This window comes from Limulus polyphemus, unplaced genomic scaffold (genome assembly GCF_000517525.1).
Source record: "Limulus polyphemus unplaced genomic scaffold, Limulus_polyphemus-2.1.2 Scaffold3561, whole genome shotgun sequence".
NCBI lineage: Eukaryota > Metazoa > Arthropoda > Merostomata > Xiphosura > Limulidae > Limulus > Limulus polyphemus.
In genome coordinates this window covers 101,094-112,003 of record NW_013669171.1, presented here as the reverse complement: position 1 = coordinate 112,003, position 10,910 = coordinate 101,094, and the positions used below count along the sequence as shown (strand labels likewise).

Genomic DNA, 10,910 nt, shown 5'->3' with positions numbered 1-10,910 from the left:
GTATGTATTTCATTGCTAAAATAATTTTTCTAAATATCTAACAGTATTTAAATTGATCCATATTAAAGGGTTTTCATTTTTTGTTTTTGTGTGTAGTACATTAAACTATCCCTTCTATGGAAGAAGAGTTAATCTGTGTTAAAGTGTTTTTATATATGTATTTCTTTGATAAATGGTATTTTGATATGTGTACTTGCATTTTCTATTAATAGGTTTGATTATGTGTATATATGTAAATGTTTAAATTAATACTTTATTAGGAATGAAGGAAAGTAAATACACTTTTTAACTGTGTCCTGTGTTTAAAAATAAATTTGATTGTTGGTTTGAGGATAAATCTGAAATAGAGAAGGGAGTAAAAGTGTTACTGTAGTATGCAGGTATATTATATGTTTTCTACCTTCTTCTATTATACAAATGTTCAAAATTTTTGATTTAGTTAAGATTTTATGCAGTTTTTGCATTAATACATGGTCCAGAAAATCATTGAGTTGTTTCATCCAAGTTACCTTTGTTCTCTAGTAGATAGTATATATTTTGCCCATAAGAATATTGCTTCAACTTTACCAATTGTGTAGAACAGGTCAACAATAGCAATGTGGATGATACCTTGAGGTTACACCTTTAACCGTTTTGTAAGAGAGAAACCAGGTATGTGATAATTCATATCAAATAATTGGGTAGATCCAACGTTTCCTGTTATTATGGAGCAATAAGTTCACATCAGTTCTATGTGTTTATCACAATGAATAGGTCAACAGAAAGATATCTTGGGGGAAAAAACAATTGACTGATTTGCAGGTCCTGTAGGAGGAGACTGTTCAACACCTATACAAGAATGTACATTGTGTTTCTTTGGTTTGCAATAATAAAAATATTGGTTTAATTTTACATCACAAGTTCATTCATTCATTCTTTCTAGGCTGTGTCCGCCCACTGCGAGGCGTAGCTCTCTGCCAAAGATGTTCAAGTCTGTCTATCTGCTGCTTTCCTTGGCCATGTGATGCCCTCTTTCTCTGTGATGTCATCATGCCATCTTTTGTGTGGTCTACCTCTTGATCTCTTCCCTCTGCGAGGCTGCCATTCTGTGATTCTTTTCATCAATCTGTTGTCTATTAATCGACAGATGTGTCCAGCCCATTTCTCTTTTGACACTGCAATATACTTGGAGATATCTCTTACCCCAGTATTTCTTCTGATCCTAGAGCACAGAATTTCATCCTGTAGCTTGATCTTTAACATCTGTCTTTTCATTGTTCTTAGTGTTGTCTGCAATATTGAGTTAAGCTGTTTAGTGAGTGTCCAAGTTTGACATCCATATGTCAAAGTTGGTCGAATACATCACAAGTTCAGTCTGTTTATTTTCAAAGCTTAATCTCAGTCATTTAGTTAAATATAGAATTATTTCACAATTTTCCTGATCTATCCTCCCATTATAAGATGTGTCTATTTAATATCTGCATGGAACTCAGCTTCTCATGCGAATGCCACAATCTCTTGATTATTTTGCATATCCCACTGGATTACTATTAAGGGAATTCATTGAATATGAGAATACAATACTCTTTAAAGTTTGTTTCAATGTAATAGTCACTGTAATTCTCAAAAAAGTATCTGATCTTATGTTGATAATATTGTTACGACAGCGGAGGTCACGTGACGCTAGTAACACGTCATATTCTCGAAGCTTTGTGAATCCTCGGGAGGTTACTAGATTTCGGTATTCTTTTATATATAGGACGGTCAAGACGTGAGAGCAACAATGTAATGCTGTATAATTGGACTGCAGACAGAGTATTGTTGAGTTGAGCATGTGAGACGTTCATTATGAATTATAGCGTTTGTTATAGCACGACTGTTGAAATTAAGTGTATCGCAAAGTTGTATTCAGAAAGAATAAACTAGTTTTATTTAAGAAAGGACTTGTATCGGTAAAGTTTCTTCGGAAAGAATTTTTACGGAAAATTAACTAACGAACGGAGATGTAACAATATTCTTGTCAAGTGGTGGTCAACATATTATTGTTTTCTAACCATTAGAATTAATTGTTAAACTACAGTAGAACTAAAAAGTCTTTGGCTTACTGCTGTTTATTTGGTTTTCAAGTGAACAGATGATAACAGAATGTCTATATTCCCTTTGCACCTTCTTCCCCCTTGGTGTGTGTTTAAGGGGTAAACCCAAAGGTGGTCAGAGATTTAAGAAAATGTTTATTTGTCCCCTGTCATATAGATGAAATGGAAACAAGTAAAAATTATGGGAATAGAATAAAAGGTTAAATGCAGCAAAGTGAAACATCAAATGAAGATGCTTTTTAAAAGAATAAATAAAAAACATGGAGAACAAGACCAAACATCAACAGCAATAGCCCAGAAATTCAAAAGGAAGCAATTAGAAAGGTAAAGAAAGGTAATAACAAATAACATGCAGCCCAAGGAGGTAAGCTCTATATAAATATCAGGGAAGAAGAGTAGTTTATTGAAAAATAGGAGCAAGTTAGTGTACTGGTTTTAAAATGTGAAGAAGCATTGGTGAATGATGATAAAATAAGATTCAGGGATAGATGAAGTTCAGAAGAAGACAAGGGTATTCAGAGATTCAGTGATATTATTATTAGATAAGTCAGAATTGAAATGGGAGTCAGGTTGTATAGAATCAATGTTAGCTTGAGGGAAACATGAACTAATGAGAAAAAAATATGATTTTGTGGAAGCATTTAAGTAGGGTTAACAAACAGCTTGCAAAGAAGTTGAGATTGGAAGAGAAGACTTATGAGTAAAGTCATAATGGACAGGAGACTAGGGAGAATGAACAGCACAGGATTTACAATAAGCATCAAGCAAGTTCAGATTGAAAGTTTAAATTTTCCTATGCTAAAAATGTATTTCCGATAATACTCCTATCACATTAGCTTTATTTCGACGAATGGTTATTTTCTTTGCCAATCTAAGCATTGGTATGAATTCTATCTCACTTGCTCCAGTCTTTATACCCCCACTATGTTCTCCCTAGTAATTTTAATTTTATGATCCTCTCCACCTACGTCAAATTGCCCTCTATACCCGATCCACATATAAGCTCCCTTTTATTTTTTCTTATTCACTTTTTTCAAGACTGGCAAGATCATCAAACTCAAACATTGGTTATTGTGGGGAGGAAGGGCAGGGTAGTGTGAGATGAGGTATTATTGGAAATACATTTTCTGTATAGGAAAATGTAAATGACCATGTTCAGTAACAGGATTCGAACCTACAGCCTACAAATTGCGAGCCAAGTGCCCTAACCACCAGGCCATGATAGGCCTACAATTTAACCCTGTGAATTGTTTTAATTCTAAATAACAACACAACTAAGTCATGAAAAATACTATTCTAGTTAGCCATAGGGATTTGTTGCTCTAGAGCCAGAGTAATGTAAAGTCAGCCAGAGTTGGAGCATCATTGTGGAGCAGTTCTAGAGCTGTAAGTAGCCTGGAGCTATTCCGTAACCAGAGCCAGTAATCTCAGAGTATTGCCAACCCTATTTTGAACCATACTTTTTGATCTATCAAGTGATATTTGATGATGAGAGGTTGGCCTATTGTCTTGCAATAATCATTCAATCTATCCAGGAATTGCCATTTCTGCAGAACAGCCCATGTAATACTTACTAGATACACAACTAGGATGGATGTTGTCAGATAAGATCCTAAGAAACTGATGGTTGGTTACCATTGTGGATGATAAGTTGGAGCTCTGACAAACCAATATGCTGAAAGGACTTTTGCAGTCCTTGCTTTCTGAGCACTCAGTTTAATTTTTCTGATAAATGTTGGCAGTCGTTTGCCTGCAGAACTTCTTGTGTGAACTTGCAATCCTGTACATAAGTCAACATGATCTTTTGTTATGTCACCATAAAAGATTGTGCCTGAGGGTCTTTCTAATGTGCTGTAAGGGAGTTATACTATAATATAGCATGATAAGTTGACATAGACAATAAATCTGAGAAAAATTTTATAACTTCACCAATTTGTGTCTGAGTTATATTTTATCTTGATTTTATGTAGTTACCTCTAGATGATACTAATGGCAAAACATAGAAATGTTGGCCGATAGCTGTGTTAGAAGTGAAAGTAATTTTGCTGTTGTCCTTGTGAACCTAAACTCTGTGTATGAGTGTTATTAATTTTTAGTTGCCAATATGAAAGAAAGAGGCATTTCTTCTTAATAATGATTGGACTTACTTTTGTTTTTGTAAGAAAACTGTATTTGTAGTCCAACTCTTTAGATGGAGCATGAAGGTCAAGTATGCACTTTAGTATGCAGAGAAAGCATAATTGGTGCTAACTTTAGTTTTCATACTAGCCACTGAATAACCTCTTCTTTATGAAAATGGGATGCATCACAGTACAACTTACACTGTGATTATATGTCATCTAACTTGTCAAACAATAAAACACAAACACAATGCTTATAAAAGTACAGGCAGTTATACCTTTCCCAGCGGTAGTGTGATGATTGGATTCATGGCTCCCAGGACAGAAATGCTACAAGACAAATGTGTGGAAACCAACGTTTTGGCTGGTGAAGTCTACTCCACAAGACAGATTGAGGTGAAATATCACTTTTCAATACAGAATATGTAAGGAAACTCTGAAAAAGTTACATGAAACTAGTACTGTTGGTAATACAACCAGTCCAAGTAGAAAGCCCTAACTCTTCGAAAGCAAGTTTAAATAACTCAGGTTATGTTATTACAATATGCAATATTCCATAAGAAATGAGTTAGCTTAGGTGTGAAAGTTAGTTTGAGAACATTAAGACACACATCAGCATGAAGTAGCCTCAACTGATGTGTAACTGATCAAAATCCATTCCTTAAGAGAGGCAACCAAACCAAAAGGCTGAACTGGACATCAGATTTCATACAATGGGATGAACAGAGTTGGAGAATGATGCTCGTTACAGATTATTTCAAATTGTTCAGCAACAACCAATAAATAGTATTGTGGTCAATATACAATATCTTTAGTGAAGCATGCTGGGGGAACAATACAAGTGTGGGTAGCATTTCTGCTTATGATATTGGAGATGTGCACAACTGATAGCACCTAACTGCTGACAGTTACAACTAGAAGAAGTGGCTGTCAGAACACTCACACCCATGGCTTAGCCTGTTTACAGTCCTAATGTGAATACTTTTAAGGCTATATTGAAACTGAAATAGTCAAATGGTAAACAAGCAACCTAGCTGAACTGTTAGGAGTAATACAAGGCATTTGGAAGAATATTATATTTCATAAACATATATACTGATAAATTTAAGGAAGCATAAAATCAAGATGCACTGTTCTGTTTCAAGCAAATACAAAATACCAAAAAATTATACAACTTATTGACTGTTCTTTTGTATTTTCTGTAGCAATATATTATATCAAGTATAAATTGATTTGATTATTTAGTTGGAATTACCCATTGTTTGTGATTCATATATTTGTGTATTACCTGTGCATTTCCATAATTATTTCCAGGAACAAAAATTTTCAACCAAATGAAGAAGTTGCCATAGATATCGAGATGTATACATTTGGCACAGCCCACAGTGATTAGCTTAAACTGCACTAAGAGAAAAACATGTTGTATTATGTGTTTTCATAATGATGGACAAGACTATTTAATTTGGCTCTGAACACAAGATAGTTGTAAATATGTAATTTTACATTGAGAGAAAGACTTGGAGTTCTTGGATAATCTTCACCAAACCAGCTGAGAAATGTGGTGGACTTATAGTTTCATTGGTGAGGAATATTTTGTAGTTGAGGGAACTGGAAATTTGTAGATTTTATGACTCAGTCTTTATGAAATGAAATCACAATTACTTGTTCATTCTGAATAAAAAAAATTATATACCCATTGTTTTTTACAATAGATTTGATTTAGAAATATATTTAATATATGCAACTGAGCTATTTTCAGACCGAATATATTAATGAATGTTATATTTCAATATAATTTCTGAACAATATTGATGTTATACATGAATGTTGTGTCAACTATATGCATTTGTAGTGCAATGACATTACTTTTGCATTCATTACATGACTGTCACTCTGGATGTATGAAATCAGAAATGATTCAATTAATTTATTCAGATTATATTTAAATTCTCTCAGAAGAAATGTTGGTGTTGTGAATTGACAAACTACAAAACTTTCTGTATTAGGAGTTTTAGTCCCAGGCTGTGAAGATGTTGCCTTAATTGCAGATGAAGGTGTAAGGTACTGGTTTTTAGTTTTCCACATTTCTCAACTGGAACCAGAGCTCTGCCTCTATGGTAACTAGAAAATGCTGCAAGAGCTTGTGTGTACATGAGATGGCTGTACCCACTGACTGGTAAGCCTGATGCCAAGGATTGGTATGGTTTGCCTTATGTAGCTGTATATGTGAACTGTCCCATAGAAACTATGTGGATTGGACATTCACTAATGCTTGGGACAAACACTTTTTCTGTAGTAGTGAGATGAGTGCATTCACCATTCATTCTGTGAAATGTAGGATTTAAACTTAATTGTGTCTTGGACGCATTTTCCTAGAGAAGACTAGGTTGTGAGTAAATTTGTCATGGAATTCAACCTTACATTGCTTGCTGAACTCCTGATCTATCACAGGTTGATTTGACTTAGCATATTCATTTTTGACTTTTTGATATAAAACGCTATGATTCATGAACATTGTTCAATTATTTTGTGACCTGTGAACCAGCTTGATCAACCTATTGCAATAAATGATGACTTCTTGCAAGAGTATGAAGATCTATTTCTGATGCTGCCAACACTGGGAGAATTCAAAAATTATGCTCAGCCTAACAGTGATGTCCAATCTGGACCAGTTATCTGAATGAGCCTATGATGGTCAGGTTTATTTGGAATATCACACAAAGCTTCTTGAGGGTTATCTGTACTAGCCATCCCTAATTTAGCAGTGATAGACTAGAGGGAAGGCAGCTAGTCAACACCACCCACTGCTAACTCTTTAACCAATAAATAGTGGGATTGACAATCATATTATAGTGCCCCCAGGCTGAAATGGAAAGCACATTCAATGATAGGGATTTGAACCTACAACTTACAGATTATGAATTGAGCTCCTTAACTACCAGGCCATGCCAGGCCCTAAAAGTTTGTTTTATCAAAGCCACATTGGGCTATCTGCTCTGTCCACCATGGGGAATCAAACCCTGAAGCTTTGCATTGTAAGTCTGTAAACTTACTGCTGTCCCATCAGGGAACATGGTGATCAGAGAAGATTCCAGGGTTCAGGAGTGACCAGAGAGCTTGCAGTCTTGTTAATGTCACATAACATCAACACATGCCAAAGGGTTATATTCCAAAAGGGTGTCATGGGCACCCATGTTCAGTGGAAGAGTTCCAGTCTACCATAACAAGTTTGAGTGACATATATTATCACTTCAAGGAGGCCATTAAGATTCTAAACACTGTAAAATATACTACCAGGTCTATAAAATGCACCCCTCCAAGATCAGGAAATGCCATTACAAGGCAAGTAGAGAAGCCTTGATCACTCTTATCGGTATCACCTACTAAACAGCTTCCAAAACATGCCCTACCTACTAGCCCAAAACTTATTAGTTGGACTCAGCTTGTCAGCAGTGTGGGAGTGATGATGATGACATAGCTAGCCATGGGCTACAGGCTGAGTTGAACTAACAAAAAAGAGCCCCAAGTGACAGATACCAGCAGTAGGCCCAAGAAAATTGTCATATCCATGTTGTATGCCTCAAGAAGGGTATACAGAGTCTTCCATTTATTATCAGTTGATATATTTTCTACTATGTTAAATTTGTTAGATTTGATTTTGTGATTATCAACTGAGTTTTTCATATGTTATTCTGTTTTGCATTGCATTTAGTTTATGCCATGTTTTATGTAATTTAATTTATTTCCTACATTTTATTTAAGTTTATTAGTCTCAATTGTAACTGATTGGTATTTTAATTGTGTGATAAATATTTCGTTATTTTACTTGATTCTATTTTCAGCATAGTTCTGCACCCATTTTAATTTTTCTTTCAACTATCTTGTATTATGTTTGTTTGACAATTCTATTTAGTTCATTGTAAACCATTTATTTCTTGGTACATTTCATCTAATTTTTCTTAGTCAAATTGTTTTTTTAAATTCATTTTCTGTCTGTTTCATGCAAGCCTTGGTTTCAATTTTATACTGAATTATGCTCAGTTTAGTTAATTTTCTTATATCTACCTGATGGAGTCTTTGCATGTTGAATAAAGTTTCTCTTTGTTGTCTTCATGTAACTATAATGGTGTTTGTACTCTAAGGATGTGATTTCGGGAAGTTAAGACTTGTTAATAACTTCTAATTTGGTCTTTTAATATCTATTTTTTAGGTTCAGACTTTACTTTTGCTTATACTTTTGATTGAAATATTCATTAAGTTTCACAAACATATTCCCCTAACTATAAAAACAAAACAAAAACATTATGGAACTGCTAATTTAACTCTTTCTTAAGTAACAAATAATATCTTTTAATTTAAGTATATTCAAGTAAATTTTCATGCAAATTTTATGCATCTAGTAAGCGACAACTAGATTTACAAAGTTGTCGACTTGTACTAATCCTCAAGACGAATGTAACTTATCACAATTTACCTCTTGACCTCCTGAACTGAGGTTATATTCATGTCACAAGTTAGTATAGAGAATTAAAGAAGTTAGTAAGAGTTGGAGTTTATCTCTCTTGAATATGTATAATGCTACATTAGGACTTTGATTAGACTTAACAGTGTGGAGTCATTATTCTGTTTATTCCTGTGTTCATCTTGTGGAGACATGTTTTTTTCCAGCTCCAGTAGTCATAGAGTTCATAATAACAAATATCAAAGTCACCCAGTGTAGGTAAAGACCAAATAGTTTTCTATTTCTTATTAAAGATTTTATTTTTTCAATTGTGTTTACTTATTTTACCTTTGCTGACTATGTTAATTTTATTCTTTGCATAACATTAACACTTCAGGAACAAGTGTTGTATTGCAAATACTTATAACTTTCAGTTAGACATTATTGTACCTGACTATCATGCTGTCATAAGTGATTATTACTACTTGATTTCACTGTATACTATTACTGATGTAACATTATATATGATACTGACACATTTATAATTTAATATTCTAGTCACTGCTAAAGACGTTTTTTTGATAAACAGCTAAATTACAATTCTACAAACAGTAACCACACAGATTTATTGAAATTAATGTTTTTATATCATTTTCTTGTATAAAAATGAATTTGTGAATTGTGTAACATGAGCATAATATACATGAAACAATATAAAATGTAAACTTTGAAAAGTTACTTTAGTTTAAGTACATGTACCATTACTGAAAACAACCTTTAGGGCTTTACGCCTGACACTTTGTACATTATTAATTACTTAATGTTTTTAGTTTTTCTTAATTCTAATTTTTGCATTTTTAGGATATCTGGCCAATTATTTTATCAACAGCTTGATGAATATACATTCTCTGGAGAATTTTGGAAATGAAGAGGTGCATGAATCTAAATTTCAAATGGACAGCAACTGCCTGTTGTAGAAACCTACAAATGTAGAGGATGACGTTTCGAAAGTCTTCCGCCTTTTGTCTTCAGGTGCATTCTAATAAAACTGCTACGCAAATATAAACAATGTTTCTTCTCAGAATTTCCACTGTGGTTAATCCATTCAGCATGAATATCTTTCAGTCTGCAGCATAAAGTTGCAGAAAATGTTATGTATAGTTGTCTTTTTATTTGATGATAATAATAATAATTATGTTTATGCTTTAACTGATGTTTCTGTCCTTAAGATGAAGCATGAAACAAAACTTCTTTAATGTTTTGGCAGTGTGTGCAGCAGCACCAGCTCTTCAGTTACTTTGGGACACTATGTTAACCATTAAACTTGGCTTAAAATACTTTTGACAAAGATGTTGGTCGTAGACATATGCTAATACAGAATTACTACAAATGTCTTGAAAGAACTGTGAATTTTTATGAATACCCCAAGAAGACACAAAAGCTAAAACTTTAGAAATATAAGTATGGGCTAATATTTAAAAACCTACATTATAATTGTACCTAATATTCAAAACCTTTTACTTTTTGTTTTACATTTATTACATAATAATGTTTAATAATCTAAAAATGTTGCACCCTGCATGCTCAGTAGGTATCTCCTATAAATATTGGTTATGTAATATAAGTAACACTTGTAATCAAAATTACATTGTATATATATAATAAAATGAAAGTTACTGATAACTCACTAAAGTAATTCAATTTACTTTTCTGTCAACTAATGCATTCAGGTTATAACAGCACTGACAGTGCTCTATGTTGTAAAATTACACTACTTTTACAAGCCATCTTAAGTAAACAAAGCACCTCTTATTCTTGACCAAACAATCTAAAATATTTTGTAAAAATGAAAAAAACTTGGTGCAAGATTAGAGATAGAGTAGCAGAAATAAGATAAAAGTATAATATAATTATTGGTACAAAATAAACTTACTTGAATTAAATTTGTAAGGAATATAAACAAAAATGAGCGAAGTTTGGCAAGCTATTTAAAAATTCTATATCATTTCTGACAATTAATTGCAATTTTTTGCCTCAGAGTGAGTTAAAAGTTCTACTTGGTTCTATCCATACATTAAAAATATTGTAAAACCTTTATGTTCAGTTTAAATGGATATATAATTTCTGTTCTCCTGATGCAAGACTGCAGGAAGGAATTATTACTCGACACATGAAAATTATTATTAGTACATATTGTGCAAGCTGCAGAGAAGAAAGAGAGACAGAAAATGACTCTTCTGGTAAAGTTGATACCAACTTTCATCACAGTGTCAC

The 10,910-nt window shown here is 33.3% G+C and overlaps 1 long non-coding RNA gene across 1 annotated transcript; it reads left to right on the top strand.

Annotated features, from left to right (window-relative positions):
• Nucleotides 1–420: 420 nt before the first annotated feature.
• LOC111088336 lies at nucleotides 421–10,253 on the top strand. The gene is made up of 3 exons (XR_002612879.1): nucleotides 421–651; nucleotides 5,510–5,776; nucleotides 9,498–10,253. It is a non-coding gene; the product is annotated as an uncharacterized LOC111088336 (long non-coding RNA).
• The last annotated feature ends 657 nt before the right edge of the window (nucleotides 10,254–10,910 follow it).